Raw genomic sequence first — 27,255 nt, 5'->3', positions numbered from 1 at the left:
TATTTGAGAATAAAGTATGTTCAATAATTGTTTCCTAAGATCCAGCATCTGGAAATGCATTCACAACATCACCTGACCAGCAAACAAATATTTCATTTTTAGGACAGAAAAGATGAAGCTTTATCCCGTAGTTTCAAAGGCTACGTTTTACCAAAACTATTCATTAATCCCCTGCCCCCTCCCTTATCTGGGGTTTTGTTTTCTGCCACTTCAGTTCCCAACCCCCCCTCGCCCCACCTCCACCCCCACAGTCATCTGTGGTCAGGAAGCAAATGTTCCTTCTGACTCTCAGAAGGTCCATAGCAGCCTAAGGCTAGGTCATTTACCGCACTTCATCTCATCATATAGGCATGTTATCTCACATCATCAGGAGAAGGAGGGTGAATATAGTACAATATTTTGAGAGAGAGAGAAGGACCACATTCACGTAAGTTTTATTACAATATATCATTACTCTATTTTATTATTAGTTTTTGTTGTTAATCTCTTACTGTGCCTCATCTGTTGTTGTTTTAAGTTTATTTATTAATTTTTGAGAGAGAGAGAGAGAGAGAGAGAGCACAAGCAGAGGAGGGGCAGAGAGAGAGGGAGAGAGAGAGAATCCTAAGCAGGCTCGCACCATCAGCATGAAGCCTGATGCAGGGCTCAGGGCTCCAACTCACAAACCTTGAAATCATGATCTGAGCCAAAACCAGGAGTCAGACGCTTAACTAACTGAGCCCCCCAGGTGCCCCTGGGCCTCGTTTGTAAATTAAACTGTGTCATAGGTATGTATGTATGGCCGTAGCTCATTTTATTGTGCTTCACTTTATTGCGCTCCATAAATAGTGTGTTTTTATAAATTGAAGGTTTGTGGCAACCCTGCAGGGAACAAATCTATTGGTTCCATTTTTCCAATAGCATTTGCTCACTTTCTGCTCTGTGTCACATTTTAGTAATTCTTCCAATATTTCACACTTTTTCATTATTATTATATTTGTTATGGTGATCTGTGATCAGTGATTAACCACTCACTGAAATCTCAGACAATGACTAGCATTTTTTTAGCAATATTTTAAAATTAAAGTATATACATTGGTGTTTTTTTTTAGACTTAATGCTATTTCACAGTTAATAGACTACAGTATAGTGTAAACATAACTTTTATATACACTGGGAAACCAAAAAATTCATTTGACTTGCTTTATTGTGATATTTGCTTTATTGCGGTCGTCTGGAACCAAACCTACAATATCTCCAAGGTATAGGTAAAAACAGTATATATAGGGATCAGTACTATCTGCAGTTTCAGGCATTCACTGGAGGTCTTGGAATATATCCCTGTGGATAAGGTGGGGGGAAGGGGGTGGTGGGGGAGAGGGGACTACTGCAGTATATTGTTATAAGGTCTATTTTCTTTGTGAACATCTGCTTTGTATTTCATTCATTCCTTGGGGTTTGTAGCTTGGTAAAACACAATTGGCAAATATATTTACCTAAAAAAAAATTTCTCATGACTCTTCTAACTCCCCAATTAGAATTTTAGATCACAAAGAACGTAAGCGATAAATGCTATTTATTTATTTATTTATTTAATGCTTAAAGGATAAAAGAACAGAATGCCTAGCTCATTTACTTCTATTAAGATGTGCATGGGGGCACCTGGCTTCAGTTGATTAAGCATCCGACTTCGGCTCAGATTATGATCTCACTGTTCATGGGCTCGAGCCCCACCTCAGGCTCTATGCTGACAGCTCAGAGCCTGGAGCCTGCTTCAGATTCTGTGTTTCCCTCTCTCTCTGCCCCCCTCTCTCTCACCGTCTTTCTTTCTCTATCAAAAAAATAAATAAACATTAAAAAAGAAAAAGACCTGCACGAAACCATAAATGGTAATGTGTTTATGTAACCCGTTTAAAATCTATCCAAGCCAGAGAAAATATCAGCCCTCACTGGGTATATCAATATACAGTTCTGCAATATAAGAAAAGAAAAAGTGACCAAAATAAACTTTAAAAAGACAAACAAACAGGGGTGCCTGGGTGGCTCAGTCAGTTAAGCGTCCAACTTTGGCTCAGGTCATGATCTCGAGGTTCGTGGGTTTCAGCCCGTGTCGGGTTCTGTGCTGACAGCTCAGAGCCTGGAGCCTGCTTCAGATTGTCTCCTTCCCTCTCTGCCCCTCCCCCACTCATACTCTGTCTCTTTGTCTCTCTCTCTCTCTCTCTCTCTCTCTCAAAAATAAAATAAAAACATTTAAAAATTAAAAAAAAAAGAGATCATGTGGGTCAGTGTATTACTTTGATCAGAGATTTCTGACCAACCAAAAGAACTGAATTTGACATCTATTCAAAATAATGGATCATTTGGTAGCAATGTATACTCTTCTTTCTGGGTTATCTGCTCAGGTACCTGTCACTGCCAATCTCTGTTTTTGGTCTAAAAAATTAGGCTTCTTGGCATCCCCCTCTACTTTTCCCCCACTGCCTGAAATAGTCTCTGTTTAGTAGTATTCAGATTAGACTTTCTAGAAAGTCTTTTTTTTTAGTTTGGCATTGGACCCTCATTTTAGCTCCTCAATTTGAATTCTCTAATTCTGGTGAAATAGGATTCTCCAGTATTAAATCATGATGTCTCCAGGGTAACAAAGCAGAGAAGTGGTAGGATATGCTAAATAAGGCTCTGAGCCATTTCAAATATTATGTGGAAAGCAACCAGGAATAATCAAAGGCACCACAGAATTTGAAAGGAGGGTATTCCTTGAATGAACATATATTGAAGAAATAAAATGCATGCAAAACAAAAAGGGGGAAGTAAAAAATATATTCATATTTTATTTTATTTGCATGAAGAAACACTGGAAGAATAAACCAAAAACAATAAAAATTATTACCCATTAAGGAAAAGAGCTGGAGTGGGGCAAGAGAAAGAGTAGAATCTATTTGTGTATACCTTTTAGTTTGGAATCATGAAAAACAAAATTAAGTTGAAATAAAAAATACTTGGAAGATCGGGATCGGGATCCTCAGCTCTACTTCCTGAGTTAGTTCTGTTCTATAGTTGCCAGTGGTCTCTGGCAGCTATGGGCAATCAAGACCACCACAACCAATTACAGAAAAAAGACCACCTTTTCCTCAAAGAGCTCCAGTAAAAGTCCCAGAATTGAGTCTTATGGGTTTTAAGTTTATTTATTTATTTTGAGGAGTGAGAGAGTGGGGGAGGGGCCGAGAGAGAGATAGAGAGAGAGAGAGAGGGAATCCCAAGCAGACTCCATACTGTCAGCATGGAGCCTGATGTGGGGCTTGAACTCATGAACCATGAGATCATGACCTGAGCTGAAATCAAGAGTCAGATGTTTAACTGACTGAGCCACCCAGCTGCCCGAGTCTTATGGGTTTTGATTGGCCTATTTTGAACCATGTGCTCAACTCCCAATCCATCCCTGTTATCAAAGAGATAGCATGCTACCATTGGCTGTGCTGTGGGCACAGGAGTGAAGTGTGCTTCATGGGAAGTGTGTTGGTAGAAAGGAGAGAAATAATACCCCAAAGGGAAACTGGGGTATATTGTCAATAAGGGATGATAGATGCTGGGCAGTAAAAACACTAAATATGTCTACCACACTACCCTCTCAGTAAAGACCCTTTAGAAACTTTACCAGACATCTCCAGTTTTAAGGAGATGACCAAAAGTAGCTTTTTAAAAGAGACCTGAGACTCCGAAATTAAAATGAGTTTCTCAGCCTAAAACAGGCTATTCAGAGAACATTTTACTTTAGGAAGCAGGTCAGAACAATTGCTATTTTAATCAAGAAAGAGCAGCAGTTAAATAAAAATTACTTAAATCCCAAAGACTGAGATTTATGAAACAGCTAATGATGAGCAGTTTAATAGAACTGGCTTTCTTGAGTGAGACAGGACAAGAAACTATTTTTGTGTTATTCTTTTGTTATAAAAGCTGGGTAATTATTTGGGCCTTTAAACCCTCTTTGTATTTCTGAATGATGACCATAGCCAGTTCTTAAATAAATAAATACTCCACAAGGAAAAGACTGAAAAGAGGCATTCTTTGCAGCAGAGGTTCTAGCCTGTTATTCCATGGCTGGTCTCAATTAGCTTTCTGCCGCCGCCACGCATTAGTGAAAATGGCAGTGGGCGTAAAGAACATGCCCATAGGTCTGTGGAAGATTTCCATTTTCTCTTCATTTCTGGCACCACTGTAACACTTCAGCCCAGCACACATAATCAGTTGGAGTGCATGAATAAAACTCTACTATATATAGTATGAGTGAATTCCAGGATGCAAACTATATATAGTCCAGCAAAATAACAAGTTCGGTCTCATGTTACTCAGCTTGGCAGTGTTTAAAACATTAAACAGTTCTTTCCAGTCACTCCTTGTTGAATGCTGGTCTTTACTGGTGCTTCCTTTGTGCACCCTTACTTTCAGCTAGGCTGTTTTTATAAGTCTGTTTCTGGACTTTTGTCAAGTAGTCGCTGTTTCTGTCTGATTTCCATGGACAGACATGGTGGTAGCATTTCTAGGCAGGAAGAGCTCACGCCGGCCATCTGGCTGGGGGGTTGCCTGAAATCTTTTTGGAGGTTACTTGGAGGGTGCTGATGGAGACTACAGACGGAGGGCTAAAGGATTCACCTAAGGCTATCTTTTGGTGCTGCCACTACCATACGGTGTGTCTTTTTGTTTTCTTATAGAAACTGCTCATTCTGGCAGGCGCTTACCCAGCCAATGAAGTAAAGCTCATCTAACAGGAAATCTCTATTTTTTTCTCTGAACTGCTGATTTCCCTCAGCAGGGAATTGAGGGATCCGGTGAACATTTATTGGGACATTGGGGATGCCAACAAGAACAAGATGGTTCTTGTTTTCAAGTTGTTCATGGTCTACACTGGAGTTGGGGTAAAGGGACACACAAAACCAAAAATATATGCAATGACTGGTACTTTAATGGTGCTTTGTAGAAGTTACATTGTGGGCACAAGGGAAGGTTCCATTTATCTCAGATCGCACTCCCTATTTGTATCTCTTCTCTCTAGTGCAGAGCAGTTCATATGTCATTTCTCGCCCCATCCCATTCACTTGATTTCACAAGTATTTATTGAGTATTAACTCTGTGGTCATTGCTGGGGCTGCAGCTATGTTGGACTTTTATTCCAGTTTGGGAATCAGATAATAAAAAAGTAAACAAGAGATTATATAGTGATAAGACAGGCTAAGGGATAGCTAGGGACCGTGGTGGTGGTGGGGGGGCATAAAAGGGGAAGGGTTGCAATGGTAGGCACAGAGATCACAGAAAGCCTGTGTGGGGAGGTGACATTTAGCTGAGACAGGATTGGTAAGAAGTAACCAGCCATAGGGGGATCTGAGGAAAAGCATTGCTCTCAGGTAAACTAGAAGGGCAAAGGCTGTAGGCAGGGAAAATTTTGGAGTGTTTCAGAAATGGAAAGGAACCAGTGTGACTACAACTTACAGTGAAGGGGGGCAGTATTGGGAGTTGAGCTTGGAGAAATCCGTAGTCGCCAGATCGTAAGGTCTGTGCGATCTTGGTGGGGTTTGAATTTTATCCTCAGCGCAACTTGAAGAAGGAGGATATACTTTTCCAGTTATTGGGGTATATGTGTTTCTCATCCAGCGTACTCTCTTCAGCATCTGAAGGAAACAGAATTAGTAATTACAATATTGGCTGCTTGGTAAGTACAGAATTAGAGCAAAAATAAACGAAAGGTTTTGAGAGATATTTTGCATAGGCTATGGACGGGTCCATACCATTGGGAATTTGCCCTTTTGAATGTCTGGATATTTGTGAGCACCTGACGTACTACATACCCTTGAATGAATTTTCATTCTCCGGGTCGCCTTGATTTTTAGGGTTGACAGGAATCTCTTGTCCACACTGTCACCTTTCTTCACTGTCACAACTTTCAATGCATCGAGGATCCTCAATTTATTTATTTATTTTTAAAACATTTTGTTTGTTTGTTTGTTTGTTTGTTTGTTTTGTAGTCTCCACACTCAGCATGGAGCCCAACGCAGGGCTTGAACTCAATGACTTTGAGATCAAGACCTGAGCTGAGACCAAGAGTCAAATACTCAACCAACTGAGCCACGCAAGTGCCTGGATCCTCAGTTTATAAATAATATTTAATCACCTCAAGAATCTAATCCAAAGCCTATTATATAATGGACCTTCATCAGAAGTATGTAGTTATATAATACCCATCCACAGTTAGTGAATGATTGTTAGAATCAGTCCCAGAGAGTGAGACTTCCAGACTTGGTCTTTTGGTTTGGGGGTGTCTTCCTTTTAGGCTTGTCACCTATAATTACTGACCATAATATGAATATGCTTTAAAAAAATTTTTTTAGGGGCGACTGGGTGGCTCAGTCGGTTAAGCAGCTGACTTCAGCTCAGGTCATGATCTCGCGGTCCATGAGTTTGAGCCCTGCGTGGGGCTCTGTGCTGACAGCTCAGAGCCTGGAGCCTGTTTCCGATTCTGTGTCTCCCTCTCTCTGACCCTCCCCCGTTCATGCTTTGTCTCTCTCTGTCTCAAAAATAAATAAACGTTAAAAAAAAATTTTTTTTTAATTTTAATTCCAGTATAGTTAACACAAAGTGTTATATTAGTTTCAGGTGTAAAATATAATGATTCAACAATTCTATACAGTACTTGGTGTTCATCATGATAAGTGTATTCTTAATCTTCTTCACCTATTTCATCCATCCCCCACCCACCTCCACTCTGGTAACTGTTCTCTAGAGTGAAGAGTCTGCTTTTTGTTTGTCTCTTTGTTTCCTTTTTTGTTTTTATTGTTTTTTAAATTCCACATGTGAGTGAAATCATATTGTGTTTATTTGTTGTTCTCTAACAGACTTATTTCACTTAGCTTTATACTTTCTAGTTCCATCCATGTTGTTGCAAATGGCAAGATTTCATTCTTTTTTATGTTTGAGTAATATTCCATCATATATATATATATTCTTCTTTATGCATTCACCTATCGCTGGACACTTGTTTCCATAATTTGGCTTCTGTAAATAATGCTGCAATAAACATAAGGATGCATATATCTTTTTGAAATAGTGTTTTTGTGCTCTTTGGGTAAATACCCAGTAGTGGAATTGCTGGATCATATGGTCATTCTATTTTTACTTTTTAAAGGAACCTCCATACTGTTTTCCACAGTGGCTGCACTAGTTTGCATTCCCACCAACAACACATGAGGGTTCCTTTTTCTCCATATCCTCACCAACACTTGTAGTTAAGATGTATATGGTTTTGATGTAAAATAGAATCTTTACCCAAAGGATCTGTCCACCTAGCAATTTAAAACCCAAATAAAATAAGTAGTGTTTCTTCTTTTGGGAACTCATCTGCTCATTCATTCAAGTACATGGAGCCTCAGGCAGTGCAATGGGCATAGGGGATAGAACAGTTGCATGATGTACTCCCAGGCCCCGGGTCTGAAAAAGCTTTTAAGTGTATTTCCGGTCCTTAGAATGAACAAATTGTCCAATTACAAACTATATACTTATAACTGCCTGAATTTATAGGGTATGTTCTCCATTCAGCTTACAAATATCTGTCTTTAATTATCTTCCCAAGACTAACAACCACCACACCACAGCTCCTGGTTTCTCCACTCGCCTCCCTCTTCCTTCTTCCTACCTCCAGAGCTCTTGCTGCTGTTGCCATGACAACCGGAATGAAAAGCCTTGGAACCTTATATTTTATTATGGGTGCCTCCCCATAAGGACATTATTGTACGTCTGCCAAACTGGACTCTGGAGGCTCTTCTTTAAATATACCATTAAGTCATGTTAAAATAGGAACTCTAGAGGCAAGATTATGATGGTGTTTAATCAGGGACCTAGGAATTCTCAAATCTTGTTTAAAACCAGCCATTTCCTTCTTTGAGGTTTTCAAAGACAATATGTACACTAATGACAAAGCAAGATCTAGGCATGCTTTACACCTAAACCCCATATGGCTTTCTAGTGACTACATCCAGGCCTGGTGGAGATCACTTTTGGCCTAAGCCAGGTTGGCCTGAGGAATCTACTTGACTAAGAAACAACTCAAATCTGTCCTCAGAGCCCCAGGCTCTGAGAGCCATCTGCCTGCTTGACATTTACCTTTGGGTGACTCTTAGACATGTTCACCGTACCAATCTTTCCATTCCCCTAGTCTTTCTCCTCTCAGTTAACATCTCCACCATTCAGCCAGTGGCCCAAGCCAGAAACCTGGGAGTCACCTTGAGTCTTCCCTTTCCCCGGCCTCACCCCATTCCTAACCCTTCCCTATCAAGTCCTGTCAGCTCTATCTCCAACATGAAACTCGAAGAGGTCTGCTTCTCTACATCTCCACTCCCACCTCTTTACAGCAAAACATAGTCATCTTCGTCCTGGATTGTAGTAGAGTTCTGACTCTTCTCCCCAGTTCCACTTGTTTTCCCCTGAAGCCCTTCTCCGTAGAGCAGCTAGATTGTAACACTTTCTTTGTTTTTTTTTTTTTTTTTTTAATGTAATTTATTGTCACATTGGCTTAGGTACAACATCCAGTGCTCATCCCAACAAGATTGTATCACTTTGTACTTTGAAACTCTTCATGGCTTCCCATTATACTTGGAATAAAATCCATATTCTTCATGCTGGCCTACAGGGTTCTGCCCTGAGCTGTCTGAGCAAACTTTCAAGCCTCATCTTGTACCATTCTCCACCTGGCCTCTACTCCAGTCATACTTTTCATTCCTCAACCCCCATGTGGCTTGCAAATATCTGTCATCAATTTCCTTCGAAGTCAAATAGCTGCCATAGGTCCTGGTTTGTGGACCACGTTCGTTCCTCCCACCCATGCCTTTACACTTTCAACAACTTCTGCCTGGAACACGTCTTCTCCACCCTTTGCCAGCTCTTTTCCTGGTGGCTGTCTCCTCTTCAACCTTGAGGTCTCAGTGAAATGTCACCTTCTCAACAGCCCTTCCCTGAGCACCCTATCCAAAATGGCCCTCCCTCCTCAATGATCCTCTATCAGTGCATCCTGTGTATTTCCTAAACTACTTCCCAGAATATATAACCATTTTGTTTACTTGTTTGTGTATTTACTAAGTTTGTCTTCCCAAGTAGGAATGTCAATTCCTTGAAGGCAGGGACTAGATCTGTTCTATTCACACTGAATGGCACATAAGAAGAGCATAATTAGTATCTCTTAGATACATGAATGATCCTGCTTGAAATTCTGGCAGCAACATCTGCACCCAGGAAAGAAATAAGAAATTCTTTTTCCCATTCATCCTTCACTGTCCTAGTCAGGATCTTGATGGATCATACAAATGAAGATATTTTAATGAAGGAATTATTTCTTTAAAAAAATTTTTTTAGTTTATTTATTTTTGTGAGAGAGAGAGACAGGGAGACACAGAATCTGAAGCAGGTTTCAGGCTCTGAGCTGTCAGTACAGAGCCCGATGAGGGGCTCGAGCCCATGAACAGCGAGATCATAGCCTAAGCGGAAGTGGGACACTTAACCAACTGAGCCATCCAGGCACCCAAAGGAATTATTTCTTTTTTTTAAAAAAAAATGTTTATTTATTTAGTTTTGAGTGAGAAAGAGAGCATGAGTGTGGGAGGGGCAGAGAGAGAAAGAGAGAGGATTTCAAGCAGGCTCTGCACTGTCAGCCCAGAACCTGATGTGGGACTCAAACTCACAAACCGTGAGATCATGCCCTAAGCCAAAATCAAGAGTCAGATGCCACCCAGGTGCCCCTAATGAAGGAATTGCTAACTGAGACATGGGCAGGGTTATGAGAACCAACACAGGATGTTGAGACACCAAAGACTGGCATGAGCATGGAGCGATTATACCCCCCAAAAGGTGAGGACAAAGGAAGCAGACGAATGGTGTCCCTATGGCCCAGTAAGAGCTGGAGCTTTGGAGGAAGGGCCACCCAGCTAGAGATGTAGTCTGGAGAAACATAGCCACTGCCAGATTGGCAACAGCTAAGCAGGATAGGAATAGCCAAAGAAATACCCCATCCTGACTCTCCTCTTACTCTCTCATCGATGATCCATGCCCTTTCTTGGCTAAAACCAAGTAAAAACCAGCCTGCAAGGAAATGCAGGTGAATGAATCCATTTGTAGCCCAGCCTTTCAAAGCACAGAGCAGGTGATAAATGGAGAATGATCAGCAGAGATGTGACTCCTAGCAACCGTAACTCAGACTGGTCTTACTCCTATGATTCAGAGGTCAATCAAATTTGGGGTTTATGCTTGGAATATAACTACCATTTATACCATTGTGCCTAAGGAAAAACCATTTGGATTTTTTAAGCAACGAACTTACTAATAAACTTGGGAGCATAATTCACTAGGGCATTTATAGTGCCTTTATAGTGAACGAGTGGGTGAGGTGTTATTATTAATAAGCATAGCACAGTCTGCTCAAAGAAAGAAAGAAAGAAAGCTCCCATAATCTTATTTGGCTACCTCATAAATTGAATTATGAGGCATTTTGGTAATATACATAGTATCCTCACAAAATACATGGGAACAGTATCTGGCAAATTAGATTTCTAGGTCCTGTCAAACCAGTTACAGAGAAAATATAGCTAGAATTTTTTTCTGAGTCAAAAACCTTAAAGTCTTTGAGTACCGGTTTTCATCCTGCTCTCAATAGTTGCTATGTGAGAATGTCCATTTCTGGTTCATTTTAGTCTGTAAATACAGAATTGCACCCTGTTTATTTCAGGGATATTGGTCATCTTGGAGTTTTCACAAGGTTTTACAAACTACGCTGGAGGAAATAAGAAGTGAAATGCAAGTCTTCCTAACAGCTGACAATGCAGCTTTGGGGAAAATGCCATTTCATCTTTGTAAATTTAGCACTGGGAGTTGGGGCTGAGTTGCATGGCTAGGGGAATAACCATGTCAATATACAACTCCTCTCTAAAAATCTTTGTTTTACAATATGACTTGAATGCTCAGACAGCTATATTGAATATCTCAATAGGAGTAGAAGGGCATTAGGATAAAGAGGCAGCTGCCAAATATATTGTATCTTTGTTAATTAAATGCTAGATCTGTAAATGGGGCTCCATAATAGCAAACAGCAACCTCATTTCCAATTCATTTCTCTCTTTGCTTAAAATTCTCTAAATATTGGAAATAAGAACCACCAATATTTAATAAGAATGTCCCCCCCCCCACCTTGTCTACTCTCTGCATTGCGTAGCCAGAAAGAATGCAATATGTTTATTGTGTTTATTGATTTATTTACACTTACAAAAATAATAGAATGCTGGTTTAAGAGAGGCTTGATTTTATCTTTCCACTGTGTAGAAAAGAGGCAAATTATTCTAGGGCTTTAAATGTTTGAAATACAGAGGCTTATGAGGAAAATTCAGATCTGCCTCTGATTTCCCTCTGTTCTGGGATTCTGAAAACAGAAAATCCTCTCCTAAAAAAAAATATATATATATATATATATATATATATATATATATATGCACACAAACACATATATACATATACATTTATATAAATATATATGTATATATATATATTTATAAACTACCTGGCACATAACCCAAGAAAAGCGAAGCAGGGTAGATGGCAAAGTGAAACATAAACCCAGTGGAAAAATGTTTGGAAAGCCACTCTTTACCAATAAATATCTTAATTAAATCATTTAGGACCTTATTCCGTAATGATATGCACCAGGTGTCTCTGCCTCCATTTAATCAGCTCAGCATTATTCCCCTTTCAGAAATGATACATACTGTTGAGGTGTATCCAGCTGAAAGACACATCAACACAAAGTGCAATGCTATTCAAATGTGGGGTTTTTTTCAGTGTATATTTTTAAATGGCCTCATTTCTTCCACTATCTATAGACTGATCATAATGGATCACCCAGGTTAAAGGATGAAGTAAAAATAAGGCACTACCACATTTATAGACACGAAAACACAGTAACTGTAGGTTTATGGAAACTAAGCTTAAGAAATATGCAAGGCACTTACTGGTTTCTTTCAGAAACCTCTAAGATGTGGGAGAAATATGTGTGAGATTTGGGCTTTCGTTTATTCAAATATGAGGAATTTGTCCGCTAGAGTCAACTGACTGATAGTAGATGGGAAGGATTAGTGTGGGTCTTATTTGGCAGGCTTCTCGGTAGAAACCCATATGCTCTCTGACATTGATTATAATTATTTTTCCATCATTCCCAGGTTAAGTTCTTAGCAGGAATGTGAGCCAACTCTCTCCCTACGAAGGCTCCTGCTGTGAAACCATTTCTGGCAATGAATCTTTAACAAAAGATCAGGAACTTGACATTTCTTTTTAAGCACGAGAAGAAAATGTGTGCAATGTTGGAAGCAAATATAGGGATAGAAAGAGCTTCTAAACAGTCACAGGGAGGAGCAGTGAACCAGGAAGAAACATTACATGATATGCCAGTGGCTTTATTTTTGCGAAACAGCAACTAATGACTAGGTATGGCATATGTAGACTATATACTGTTATGCTTCGGTGTCTTTAAAGTAGAAGGAGGGACGATGTATTTAATTGTTGTTTTGGACCAGGTGTATCTTTATGATTTTATATTCAACTGATCTTCAAGGAGATTGTTAGGACAGTGGTTGAAACAGAAATTTAGGATAATATTTTAAGAAACAGAAAAGGCAATCATTCTTGTTTTAATTGACTAGACCCGCAGAGTTAAAAAAGTTTTTTTTTTTTTCAGAAATGATGTGTACATTTGTGAATTTATTAATCTGATTTTCAGGGTGAGTTCTTGGTGGAAAGGCTAACTAAAGTACCAGGATGCTTCCAGGGTGAGAATTTTTCATCCTCACAGTGTCCATCTACAGTAAGAAAATTGCTTCAAAATTAATTTGAACAGCAACAGATGCAGAAAATGGCATGGTGATAAAAAAAATTACCAAATTAAACATAAAAGAGTGTCAACTGCTCTCCTAAAGGATGGTAATTCTACCTCATGGCTTAGTGCATTGTAATGATTGGTTTCCCCATTAAAAGCAAATGCAGAATATAATTAAGTAAATCCTTCAGCTTACATGTCTTTTGAAATTCCACTAGCATGGGGTGCCTGGGTGGCTTAGTTGGTTAAATGTCTAACTCTTGATTTTGGCTCAGGTCATCATTTCACAGTTCATGAGTTTGAGCCCCCTGTTGGGCTCTCCTCGAAGAGCCTGCTTGGAATTCATCTCTCTCCCTGTCTCTCTGCCCTCCCCCACTTGCACTCTTCTCTCTCAAAGTGAATAAATAAACACTAAAAAAAATTCTGCTAGTGTGGTGGGTACTAAGGAAGGAACTGGTGATGAGCACTGGGTGTTGTACGTAAGTGATGAATCACTGAATTCTACTCCTGAAACCAATGTTACATTGCATTTAAATTTTTAAAAAATTGGCTCAAAAAATGAAATAAAATAAAATTCCACTAGCCGAGGGACTCACCAGAGGAAGTAATAAGTACTTTATTTTATTTTGTTTTATAAATTTTTTAACGTTTATTTATTTTTGAGACAGGGAGAGACAGCATGAACGGGGGAGGGTCAGAGAGAGAGGGAGACACAGAATCTGAAACAGGCTCTAGGCTCTGAGCTGTCAGCACAGAGCCTGACGTGGGGCTCAAACTGACGGACTGCAAGATCATGACCTGAGCCGAAGTTGGATGCTTAACCGACTGAGCCACCCAGGCGCCCCAATAAGTACTTTAATGAATGCCTTTCACCATAAATGTAGTTCAGATGAGACTTAAAGTCAGCTCAAATAACATAATAGGCACTTTTAGCCACTGGACTAATAAACTTTTTTTTTTTTTTTTTTTTTGCTGAATTAGACTCTTCTAACCTTTTGGATAAAGTTCCTATTGGTATTTCTCTTCCTACCTTTGTGAAAACTGTAACCAAAATAGATGTGTACATGTTTATACACGAGAATGAGATTAAATGAAAAGTTTGATTTAAAAAGGACACCACATATTATTGAAAACCAAAAGTATCACAGCAGTGACCCCATGCATGTTACATCAAAATTCATTGCAGGAGGATAAATCATCCTTGTTTTTAGATATGGAAAATGCATATTGTTCTTCCTGTTTTAACATGTAAATTTACATTCAGTTACAAAATCACAATTCAATTTCTATCTCAAATTTTGATTGTCATTATTATATTAATAAAAAATCACATTTCTAGAAACAATTATAATTACTTATCTTTCAGGTCTATTGTTACTGTCTTGATTTGGCATAACCAATACTTCTCACTACAGGTGAAGATGTTAATCATACTGGGGGAAAAAACTAATAACTATTCTCCAGTGCTAGGCAAATGAACATATCTGCCTGGATGGGAGAAACCTAAAAAATTCCAATAGTCTGCCTTATCTCTTCTATCAGCATAACAGCTAACATTTATCACATGTGCAAGACTGCTGGACATTTTACATGCATTCTCTCATTTAATTCTCATAAATCTCTTAAATATCACATTTAAGCCCCCAACAACCCTATGAGAGAGGTACTAATATCCTCATTTATACTGAGAAAACTGAAGCATAGAGAGATTGAGTGGCTTGTCCAAAGTCACACAGGCAGGAAGCCATCTTTTGTAATCCTCTGTATCAGTTGCATCTTCCAGGAAGCAGACACTGAGATGGAGTTTAGAGTGTAAGGAGTTGATTTTGGTGAAATGTCTGTAATAGAAAAAAAGGGAGAGGAGGCAGGATAGGACAGGTAAAGCCTCTGGACCCTGGTGTGGATCTGCCACTTGTGAAAGAAAAGCAGGGAGGAAAAAAGATTGAATAAGGAGATGCTTAGAACAAAGTTTTGGCCAACTCACTTGGAAGCTCTGGAGTAAAGATTGACAATCAGAGGGTATCTCTGTTGGGCAGAACTAGTCAGGCTCTCATATTTCCATCATGTTCAGTTATTTTCCAGGGAAAAGCATGGCCTCAGCTCAAAAATTAAGTATAGTCTGAGACACTGCAGCTGAAGATCATCTGCTAATTGCTCCCCTTGCAGCTGGATGGAAGTTCTTTCTCGAAGGGGGACCCAAGTAGTACATCTTCCTGACCGTCACAGTCCACCCTTTCACCATCCAGATCCACCACTTCACATTTGGGGATCAGCTCCTCCAGGACTGTGGTGGGTCTTTCTTCTTGCAGAGAAACTTAGAAGAGGGAGGTTAGTAGGATGAACTATAGTCCTTGTCACTGCAGTGGCCTTGGGGCCACAAGTGGTACTAATTCTCTCCCTTCTCCACTATCTATTCTAAATTTATTTGCCTTTATCTATTATCTCTATTGGTCTCAGTGACTTACCTGGTGGTGAAACACAACCTTCATTTCTGATGGGTCTGAGCCACTGGTGACCATACTTTTCTCAGGCTTTGGTTGCTGTACTTGTCCCTATACATTCTTAGTTGGGCAAGGAGATACTATCTAAAGCACTCAGTGGATCACCTGAGTCCCATACATATTCCTCCTTCCCGCCATTTTGTAACAACAGCCAATTACTTTTGCCAAGATGGTGAGTCTTGCTTGCTCATCCGTGGACACAGGGATTAAAAATGTCCAGGCAGGAGCCATAACTTGTAGTTCAAGTGGAGTTCTTGCTGGTTCCCCAATCATGACTTTTTTTTTTTAAGTTTATTTATTCATTTTGAGAGACGAGAGAGAGAGAGAGAAGAGAGATAATCCCTAGCAGGATCATTTCTGTCAGTACAGAGCCCCATGTGGGGCATGATCTCATGAACGGCAAGATCATGACCTGAGCCAAAATCAAGAGTCGCCCACTCAACCAACTGAGCCACCCAGATGCCCCAATCATGGCTTTTTCTTGGGCAACTGCTCTCAGCCTTGTGCTCTCCATCCCTGCTTTCTTTGGATGATGTATGTTAAGCAATACCCACATTAGCTGCCTATCTATTTTGCCCCTTAGGATTCTATTAACCATCTCCACAGCTTTCTTTGAGTCAAGCCCCCTTGGCTGCCATTCCACTTTGCTGGTCATGGCAATAATTGTGGGATCCCCGCCCACCCCACCCCCCCGGCTTATGGTAGTTAGGTGTTGCCCCCTAGTCTCTACTGCTTCAGGGCCCCATCAGGCCCATTTTTGTCAGTGGGCCAAGCCCTATGACAGTCTCTCCTACTGGTAACCCTAGCCACCACTGAAACTTTAACTGATGCTGGTGCCTCTCTCACTAGCATATTCCTGATAGCTTTGACAAATGTAGTGTTGTCTGGGTATATGTAATATACATACATGTAGTATCCTTTGGTAGGTCATCCGGCCTCACAAAATATCTATTCCAATGTATTTACTTCTCTCGCTTTCTTGATTCTTTCCTCTACCATCTGTCAGAGCAATTCAGATGTTTTGACTTCATTCAGAGTGGACCATCACTTTCTCCATGTTTCTAAGAGCTGCCCTAGCAGTGAATTTGCACCATCCCCTGGGGTTCTTGCTCAGTATTAAATCCCATATCCTGGGAGGGTAGAGATATGAGATTCCAATAAACTATACTTTTTCCAGTGTTAGGTTCTGGCTCCCTTGATCAAGCACCCTCAAAATTTCATCCCACGAGTACTCTCAGGCTCCTACTGGAACATGCTGGCTCATTTTTACAGCTCCATTTGGGAATAGTCCCTTTCCTCCTTTTTCAGACCCAGCTCAATTATGCTGCCACTTAATGTAGTTGTTGATCTAGAATCCAGGAGAGCAGCTGAGGCAGATGCTGATGGGGATCCTTATTGTCTTGTGAGGTTGAGCCTTCTCTGGTGTCTTTTCACACCTGACCGCTAGCTTTAATAGAGAGGGGGCACCTCTGCAGTCTCTCAGGGTTCAGAGGAGCCCAGTGCATCAAAATAGGGGCATGTGCCAGATGGCCCATCCCATGTGTCATGGTCCCAAGTTTAACACACCAGGGATGGACTCAGCTGAGCACTCAAACATGTTTGAAGCTCTGCAATACAAATTATTAAACCTGGAGTTTGTACTGTTGGCTCCACCCTCAGCTCTAGGAGGGGTCATATGACTGGCACCTGGTTAACTTGAAGTGTTGCATTCTCAGCCACAGTGATTCTTTTGTGGGGAACATGTGAGCAATCCAGGCCAGTGCATGTCAGGACTTTAGATTGTTGGGAATGGGAAGTTTCTTTTTGTCCTTGGAGCTATAAGGACATTAACCTGCCACTGCTGGTCACCATCTTCCTACCATGAAAGGAATGTATGCCTGGAAATAAAGCTAGCAGAGAGATGGGAAGATCAGAGACATCCAGAGAGCTGTGGTCCTGATACCATCGTTTAACCCCCTGACTCCAGATGTGCCTGAAACCAGTATATTCCCAGACTTTTTAGCTACTTAAGCCAATACCTTCTTTTTTGGTATTTATTTATTTATTTATTTATTTATTTATTTATTTATATGTTGAGAGAGAGAGGAAGGGCAGAGGGAGAGAATCCCAATCAGGTTCTGCACTGCCAGCCCCGATGAGGGGCTCCAACTCATGAATGGTGAGATTATGACCTGAGCCGAAATCAAGAGTTGGACGCTTAACTGACTGAGCCACCTAGGCGCCTCACCTTCTTTTTTGTCTTTTTAGATAATTTAGGCTTGGATTTTCATCACTTGAAAATAACTGCCTCCTGATAGTCATTCATCCAATCAGTATTGGCTGTGTGTCAGACATTGTTCCAGTGTAGAAATATAGCAGTGAACAAAATAGGCATCTCCTTGTCGGCCTACAACTTATATTCAGAACTTACATTCTAGGGTAAAGAAAAGAAGAAGGGAAAAAAGCAAATATGCAAACATTGTATATCAGTTGGTGACTAGTTTTGTGAGGAAAAAATAAAGCTGGGTAAGAGGAAGGATATGTTGTAGGATACTCAGGGAAGGACTCACTGCTATGGTGACTTTGAGTAGAGACTTAAGGTATGTTAGGGGAATGAGCCATGAGATAATCAGTAGGAAGTTTCCAGGAAGAAGGAGCAGCAAGTTCAAAGGCTCTGAGGTGGACGTATGTTTGCAGAGCAATGAGGCCGAAGTGTTGGCAATATGACAAGGAAGGAGGTGAGAATAGAATATGATGTCAGAGAAATAGCAGGTTGAAACCATCGAGGCCCTTGACAGCCATTTGAGCTTTGTAGTTTTACTTAACGTGGCATGTGAATCCATTGGCGGGTTTTAAGAAAAATAATGACACAGGCTAACTTTTATTTTAAAAGAATTAATTGGATCATTGAATGGAAGGGGCAAAGGTAGGAGCAAGGAATCCAGTTAGGAAACTGCAATAATATAAATGAGAGTTGATGGTGGCCAGGGCAGGGTGTCCAGTGAAATCAGAGAGAAATGGACTGATATGGGGTAGACCAGACAGGATTTGCTCACTAACTGGATGTGGGGATAGGAGAAAGAAAGGAGTCAAGGATGACTCCAAGGTCTGTGGCCTGAGCGATTGGAAGTTTGTGATAAAATTGCAGTCATTTTCTGTTAAGCCTGAGATCTCTATCAGATATCCAAGATCTGACACTCACACATTTAGGGGAGAGGTCTAGAATAGAGATATATGTTGGGGAGTCATCAGTGCATAGATGGTATTTAAAGCTGTGAGACAGAATAAAACATGAATATAGACCAAGAAGAGATAGGAGGGCTGAATCCTGCAACACTTCCGTATTTAGAGGTCAGAGAAATGAAGAGGAACCAGTCAAGAACACTGAGAAGGAACAACCGTTGAGGTAGTTGATTTTGTATATAGTGAAAAAAATTCTTTAAGGAGGAAGTGATTGGCCATGTAAAAATTACAAAAGGTGTTGATTTCTAGGACAAGGAAAACGAGGGCAGGAATTTTATTACTGGGCAATGTGGAGCTATTTTAGCACTTACTGCCGTCTTACATACTGACAACTGACATGATCATTTTCAGTCTCCTCCCATTTAGATATAAGCTTTGCATCATTGTTTTGTTCATGAATGCATTCCTAGTATCTAGAAAAGTGTCTGGTATATGGTAAGTGTTCAATAAATATTTCCTGAATGAAAAAATTGTGAAAAATAAGAAAAAAATATTTCTCAATCTCTTTTACAAAAAATACCTTGCATTTTATATTTTGGTAGAGGAAGTGATTGTGTAGCACTAGATTTTGAATTATGTTGAAAATTTGGCAAGAGATTTAACCTCACCAAGGTTTTGTTTCCTTATCCATAAAATAAGCTGAACAAAAATAAGGCATGTTTGAGAATGTACCCAGAACGTAGTAGGTACTCAATAAATGCTTTATAAATCTGGAAAAGATGGCCAGACCACACAGTGGCATGCAAATGTATTCCAGATAAATAAATCATTTGACATGGTGTCATTGATTTGAGAAGTGAGTCGGAAAAAGAAAAGTAAGTTGCATTTCCAACTAAAGGTACTTGAGTGCATCTCAAAGTGAAATAAGGGCCATAACACATTCAGATTCATGTTGCTATTATGGTTGTTTCACATTAAAATACATTAGCTTTGAGGTGTGTGGGGTGTGTGTGTGTGTGTGTAAGCGCACATGTACTTTTAATCCTCTTTATCTATTTCTCACCCATCCCCCCTCCCACTTTCCCTCTGGCAACCAGTTTTGTTCTCTGTATTTAGGAACTGTTTGTGTCTTTTTCTTTGTTAATTCATTTGTTTTGTTTCTTAAATTCCACATATGACCGAAATCATGTTGCCTTTCTCTGACTGACTTATCTCACTTAGGTCCAATAATGTTGTTCCTAATGCCAAGATGTCATTCTTTTTTATGGCTAAGTAATATTCCATTGTATATGTATACTTCTCCTTTCCCTCCATCTCCCCCCCCCCCTTCCTCATCCTTTCTCTTCTCCTTTTCCTTCTTAATACCACATCTTCTTTATCCATTCATCTATCCATGGACAATGGGGTTGCTTCTATATCTTGGCTATTCTAAATAATGCTTCAATACATAAAGTGTACACTTATCTTTTCGAATTAGTGTTTTCATTTTCTTTGGGTAAATACCCAGTAGTGGAATTACTGGATTATATGGTAGTTCTATTATTAACTTTTTTGAGGAAACTTCATACTGTTTTCCAGTGGCTGTACCAGTTGCATTCCCACCAACAGTGCACAAGAGTTCCTTTTTCTCTACATCCTCGCCAAAACTTGTTATTTCTTGTGTTTCTTATTTTAGCTATTCTGACAGATGTAAGGTGATATCTTACTGTGGTTTTGATTTGCATTTCCCTGATGATTAGCGATGTTAAGCATTTTTTATGTGTCTGTTGGCTATCTATATGTCTTCTTTGTAAAAGTATCTATTCAGTTTCTTTGCCCATTTTTAATTGGATTATTTGTTATTTTTGTATTTAGTTATATAGGTTCTTTATGTATTTTGGATATTAACCCATTATTAGATATATCATTTGCGAATATCTTCTCCAATTTAATAGGTTGCCTTTTTGTTTTGTTGATGCTTTCCTTCACTGTGCAAAGGGCTTTTTTTTTTCCTTTTTTAGTACATCGTGTCTTATTATTCATTCTGTAGTTCAAGTCTCATTACGTTATAGATCTAGGATGGATAGATTTTTTTTTAAGTTTGTTTTTAATTTGAGTGTAGCTGACACACAATGTTACATTAGTTTCAGGTGTGCAACATAGTGATTCAACAAGACTATACATTATTGACAATAGCCAAATTATGGAAGCTGCCCAAGTGCCCTTTCATAGATGAATGCATAAAGAAGATGTGGTATATACAGACACAATGGAATATCATTCAGCCACAAAAAAAAAAAAAAAAAAGAAATCTTACCGTTTGTAATGATACGGATGAAGCTAGAGAGTATAATGCTAAGAGAAATAAATCAGAGAAAGACAAATACTACATGATTTCACTCATATGTGGGATTTAGTCAACAAAACAAATGGGAGAGAGACAAACCAAGAAACAGACTCATAACTATGGAGAACAAACTGATGGTTACCCGAGGAAGGTGGATGGGGATGGGCATTAAGGAGCGCACTTGTTATGATGAGCACTGGGTGATGTATGGAATTGTTAAATCACTATATTGTATTCCTGAAACTAATAGAACACTGTATGTTAACTATACTGGAATTAAAAATTTTTTTAAACCACAACTCTATACATTATGCTATGCTCACCACAAGTGTAGGTATCTGTCATCTTACAATACCACTGACTGTATTTCCTATGATGTACCTTCTATTCCTGTGACTTACTCATTACGTAACTGAAGCCTAGATCTTCCACTCCCTTTCACCCATTTTACCCATTCTCCCACCTCCCTCCCCTCTGGCAACCATCAGTTTGTTATAAATAAACCATCAGTTTATTTATAGGTCTGGTTCTGCTTTTTGTTTGGTTGTTTATTCATTTGTTTTGTTTAAAAATTTTTTAATATTTATTTATTGTTGAGAGAGAGAGAGAAAGAGAGAGCAGGAGAGGGTCAGAGAGAGAGGGAGACACAGAATCTGAAGCAGGTTCCTGGCTCCGAGCTGCCAGCACAGAGCCTGACGTGAGGTTCAAACTCACAAACTGCGAGATCTTGACCTGAGCTGAAGTTGGAGGCTTAACTGCCTGAACCACCCAGGTGTCCCTGTTTTGTGTTTTAGATTCCACGTATAAATGAAATCATATGATATTTGTCTTTTCCAGTCTGATTTATTTCACTTAGCATAATACCCTCTAGGTCTAGGACGGGTAGACTTTGGTGAGACCACTTTCCCTACACCTACACCTTCCTGTAGATTACCTTGATCTGAACCTTAGAGAAAGCACCAGAGTTCAGTGGAGCATATATCAAGGCTTGGAAAAACTACAAATTTGTCGAGATCAAAGTGTTAACCTCAAAAGGTTAACTAGGAAGCTCCTCAAGGATCTGGTAGGTTTAAAGTAGGTAAAGATTATATTTTAAAGGAGATTGGCCTTTAGCAGGGGAAAAATGTGCTGAGTGAGGAGGTTTAAAAGGGGATGGGATAATTACTTGGAGTTGAGAATTATTCTGGATTATCACTTAAGCACCCTGGGCATGTAGCCAAATCTCTTGGGTTAATATTTCTTTTCTTTTGTTTTCCAGGATTAGGCAACAGCATAGCCTTCTGTCATTTTGCATTTCTTTATCTATTAAACAGTCAACAGGTGATAACCTGCTGTCTCTTTGGACCCAGAATATTTGGCTATCATCATACCCTTAATAGATAACCATAATCAATAACACATTGGTATTGATGTATTAAAACTGGACATCTTGGGGGAGGGGGATGGCAAGATGGTAATTAAAGTTCTGATCCTTTGGAAATCAGGTCTCATGGCCAGGTACTAGACATTATAAGATCCTAAGAATTTGAAAGACAAATATTTAGAGAAAACCTCCAAGGACAGACTTCCAAGAAGGGACAAAGTTCATATTAGTGTGCCACTCTTATAGCTCTCTTCATAAAATTATCTTTTGCCATGACATGTGGGTTATTACAACAATAGGGGAAGAGAGGCTGAATCAGAAAGGATTTTGAAATGAGACAACTGGAAAAGGGATTTTAAAGTCTTAAAGTGTACCCCTCAAGGAAATGGCTCAAAGCATCACATTGTAGATTCCTTACTTGTACTTGGACTTCACAGAGGCATAATCACTACATCTAACTGGTCTTGGGGGTGCCCGAGTGGCTCAGTCTGTTGAGCGTTGGACTCTTGATTTCCACTTGGGTCATGATCTCATAGTTTGTGAGTTCGAGACCCACATCAGGCTTTGTGCTGACAGAGCAGAGTCTGCTTGGGATTCTCTCTCTGTCTCTCTCTCTCTCTCTCTCTCTCTCAAAATAAAAAAAAAAAAATTTAAGGTTTATTTATTTATTTTTTGAGAGAGAGAGAGCAAGCAGGGGAAAGGCAGGGAGAGAGGAGACAAAGAATCCCAAGCAGGCTCTGTGCTGTCAGCACAGAGCCCTACATGGGCTCGAACTCACAAGCTGTGAGATTATGACCTGAACTGAAAGCAAGAGTCAGACGCTGACCCACAGAGCCACCCAGGCGCCCCTTTAAAAAAATTTTTTTAATGTTTATGTATTTATTTAAGAAAAAATTTTAATGTTTATTTATTTTTGAGAGAGAGAGAGCATGAGCAGGGGAGGGCAGAGAGAGAGGGAGACACAGAATAATCCGAAGTAGGATCCAGGCTCTGAGTTGTCCACACAGAGCCTGATGTGGGGTTTGAACCCATGAACCATGAGAGCATGACCTGAGCTGAAGTCAGATGCTCAACCGACTGAAACACCCAGGTGCCCCAATGTTTATTTATTTTTGAGAGGGGGCACACATACAGAATCTGAAGCAGGCTCCAGACTCTGAGCTGTCAGCACAGAGCCCGATGAGGGGCTTGGACTCATGGACCATGAGATCATGACCCGGACCAAAGTCTGACGCTTAACCAACTAAGCCACCCAGGCACCCCAAATAAATAAGCTTAAAAAAAAAAACCTAACTGGTCTTTGTTATTATTACCTCATTTATTTAGCACTTTCTTAATATTAGACATTGTGCTAAGTGTTACCTATATTATTCCATTTACTTCTTATGAAAATACCTATGAGATAGGCACTATTAACATTCTCACTTCATTCACAGAAAACTGAGGCTTAATCCCAGCATAGTAAGACCTTGGTAAGTAGCACCTGGATAATGGGAAATAAGTGGCTAGCTGAGGCATTAGGAAGCACAAACACCTTTTAGAGCAACTTAACCAAGGCTAAAGCATAGTTATCATGGAATAAGAGAATGCAGAAGTCAGAAAACTGCTTTCTTAATGTTTTTAGGACTCTTACAAGAAATAGAGTAGATTAAACATTTTTAATTAGATTTTCTCATTTATTCATGATTTGCTCCCTTCCATGAGTTGGGCACTGTATTGGGACTGGGAATATAATAATGAACAAATGCAGTTTGCAGGCTATTGAAAGACGAATCATTCAAATAATGGTAATATGAGAAGCGCTATAATATAGAGTAATGTTTCCAAAACTTTTCTGCAAATGAGAATTCCCTGGGTGACTTGTTAAATAAACAGATCACCAAGCTTTTTCCATGGAAGTTCCGAGGTCCTGGAATACGCTTTTTAATAAACACTGTAGATGAGTCTTCTATTCAGGAAACTTTAGGTGTGTGCCCAAATCTAGTGATCAAAGGTCAGGTGTCTACCCAGGCTGGAGAGTTAAGGGTGACTTCACAGAGGACGGATAGCTAAATAAGAGTGTAGGGACAGGAGCCATTTCATTCTCCAGCAAGGGGACCCTCGTGCTCCAAAGTGTGAAAGTGTGAGCCAACACTGACCTATTTAGAATAGCAATTAGACACCACTGGAGCACAAAAGATGCAAAAGGAAATAGCAAATGTTAGGCTGGGGAGAAAGTTGGTGGTCAGATTATGAAGATTCTGGAATGCCATGTGAAGAATTTAGGACATTTAAATACTTTAAAAAATGTGTATTTACTTACAAAATATAAGGAGCTCTCTCCATATAAATTAATTCAAAGGAATATTACATGCTCAGATGTCCCCTGCTCCAGGGAAACCACCACCTTCTTTCCTTCCTCTCTCCTTAGTTCAGGCCCCTCTCCTATGGCCTTCCTTAATATACTGTGTGTGTCTAACATATCGCATATGTATATTTTATGTTTATTATTCCATATTATATGCTTATTTGTTTGCCTCCTCCACTTCATTGTGAATTATTCTCTGAAGGCAAGGAATGTGATTTATTGTTTTTGTATCCATAGGAATGAGCAAGGCACATAAGTCCTTAGTGTTTTTTTTTTGTTTGTTTTTAATGTGTATTTATTTATTTATTTATTTATTAAAAATTTTTTTTAACGTTTATTTATTTTTGAGACAGAGATAAACAGAGCATGAACGGGGGAGGGGCAGAGAGAGAGGGAGACACAGAATCTGAAGCAGGCTCCAGGCTCTGAGCCATCAGCCCAGAGCCCGACGCGGGGCTTGAACTCACGGACCGCGAGATCGTGACCTGAGCTGAAGTCGGACGCTTAACCGACTGAGCCACCCAGGCGCCCCTATTTATTTATTTTTTAAGGTTTATTTATTTTTGAGACAGAGAGAGACAGAGCATGAACGGGGGAAGGGCAGAGAGAGAGGGAGACACAGAATCCGAAGCAGGCTCCGAGCCATCAGCCCAGAGCCCAACGCTGGGCTCGAACTCACGGACCGCGAGATCGTGACCTGAGTTGAAGTTGGACGCTTAACCGACTGAGCCACCCAGGCGCCCCATGTCTATTTATTTTTGAGAGCAAGAGAGAGACACAGAGCATGAGTGGAGGAGGGGCAGAGAGAGAGGGAGACACAGAACCAAAGCAGGCTCTAGGCTCTGAGCTGTCAGCACAGAGCCAGACAGGGCTCGAGCTCATGAACTGTGAGATCATAACCTGAGCTGTAGTCAGAGACTTAACCAACTGAGGCACCCAGGTGCCCCATGCTTAGTGTTTTTTGAATAGAAGAAAGAGAGAGAGAGAGAGAGAATACTGTGTTCACTCTTTTAAAAACATACATATTATTATCAGGACTTTTGACTACTCTGAATTGAATTAAAGAATAAATGCCTTGTCTCAACAACTCAGAAGCCACTATCTGATGTGGTTTAAAAGCATAAAAAATATCCTGCTCTGTTAGTGTGAAATTAGTTCAGTAATTAAATAGCTACAGTTGGTATACAGCACATTTAAGCTACATGGCTCAGTGAGAATATATAATGTTATCATATATGTTTTAAAGAGGACATTTCAGAAGTTCTAAAGGAAAGAAAGGTAAAAAAAAAAAATAACTGAATTCTAGAAGTTTAACTCACTTGGGGCGCCTCGATCATCTAACTCTTGATCTCAGCTCAGGTCTTGATCTCAGGGTTGTGACTTTAAGCTCCACGTTGGGCTCCATGCTAGGTGTGCAGTCTATTTAAAAAACAAAAACAAAAACAAAAACTTTAGAAGTTTAACTCACTTAAGGTTGTTGTTTTGTTAAGAACAATTTTCACTCGAAACTCATAAGAAGATTTATATGTAAAAATACATAAAAATCTAGAATCAAAAGCAATTACTTTTTATTTCACATGCATCAATTCTCTCATTTTAGATGGGAAGCATTTAAAAATATTTTCCACTTCATCTTTAATTTGCTTTAGCTCTGATATTGCAGTCTGGCCCAATATCCTGTGATTATTGCATCAAGACAATGAAATATTGTAAAACAATCCTTCTTTTACAAAACAATTAGGTTTTTAGAAAAGTAACCCATGTTTTCCTTTTCCTCTGTCACTTTAAGTTTTCATTGTTGAAAACTTTCTAATTGCTTTTAATGTTTACAAATCTATTATTTTTTTAATTTTTTTTTAACGTTTATTTATTTTTGAGACAGAGAGAGACAGAGCATGAACGGGGGGAGGGGCAGAGAGAGAGGGAGACACAGAATCCGAAACAGGCTCCAGGCTCCGAGCTGTCAGCACAGAGCCCGACGCGGGGCTCGAACTCACGGACTGTGAGATCGTGACCTGAGCCGAAGTCGGATGCTTAACCGACTGAGCCACCCAGGCGCCCCACAAATCTATTATTTTAAAATGATTTTATCTAAAAAGGTATTCTACAATAATTACTTTAAAATAAAGCCTTGGGTTAAAAACTTATTTGGATATTTGTGACAGCTAAAACAGAAAATGTCAGGTTTTAGAAAAAAATTGGCTTTGAAAAAGCAATATCTTGCTCAATGTGGACATATGTGTTCTTTATAAGAACAATTTATATTAGAATCTATTGTTATTTATACGAATTTTCATTGAGTGGAGAATTGTACATCTGCCCAGTGAAGTTTTATGAAAAGAAGGAAAAGAAGTAAAACTATTAAACAGAGAAAAAATAATTTAGAAAAGATTTAGTGTAACTCCATTAGCAATTTGGATTCAGGCAATTTATCCAAGGAAGCAGTTATTTATGTTTGTGAAATTGGAGAAGAATGTTAGCTAGAAGTCTTCATTTTCTCTTGTTGGGTCATCTTACTTAGAATTATGGGTGGTTGAAGTAAAACACAATCTCAGACATCATCTGGGTGAGGAGTTCTTGACTTGCACTAGAATTACCTGAGAAGCTTTTTAATAAAAAGCCCTTACTCAGGCCCCATTCCTTTGCCCCCAGACCCCACCCAGTCTGACTCAATTCATCTGGCAAGGG

General features: G+C 39.6%; 1 long non-coding RNA gene and 1 pseudogene across 1 annotated transcript; one reads left to right on the top strand and one right to left on the bottom strand.

Annotated features, from left to right (window-relative positions):
• Positions 1 to 304: 304 nt before the first annotated feature.
• LOC101093904 overlaps positions 305 to 27,255 on the top strand; it is a 65,156-nt pseudogene continuing 38,205 nt past the window's right edge.
• Positions 4,919 to 26,315, bottom strand: LOC109494298. The gene is made up of 2 exons (XR_002149036.3): positions 25,887 to 26,315; positions 4,919 to 5,639 (listed from the first exon to the last, which is right to left on the bottom strand). It is a non-coding gene; the product is annotated as an uncharacterized LOC109494298 (long non-coding RNA).

This window comes from Felis catus, chromosome E1 (assembly GCF_018350175.1).
Source record: "Felis catus isolate Fca126 chromosome E1, F.catus_Fca126_mat1.0, whole genome shotgun sequence".
Classification (NCBI taxonomy): domain Eukaryota; kingdom Metazoa; phylum Chordata; class Mammalia; order Carnivora; family Felidae; genus Felis; species Felis catus.
Note: the sequence above shows the minus strand (reverse complement) of the source record. Positions and strands in the feature narration are given on the sequence as shown.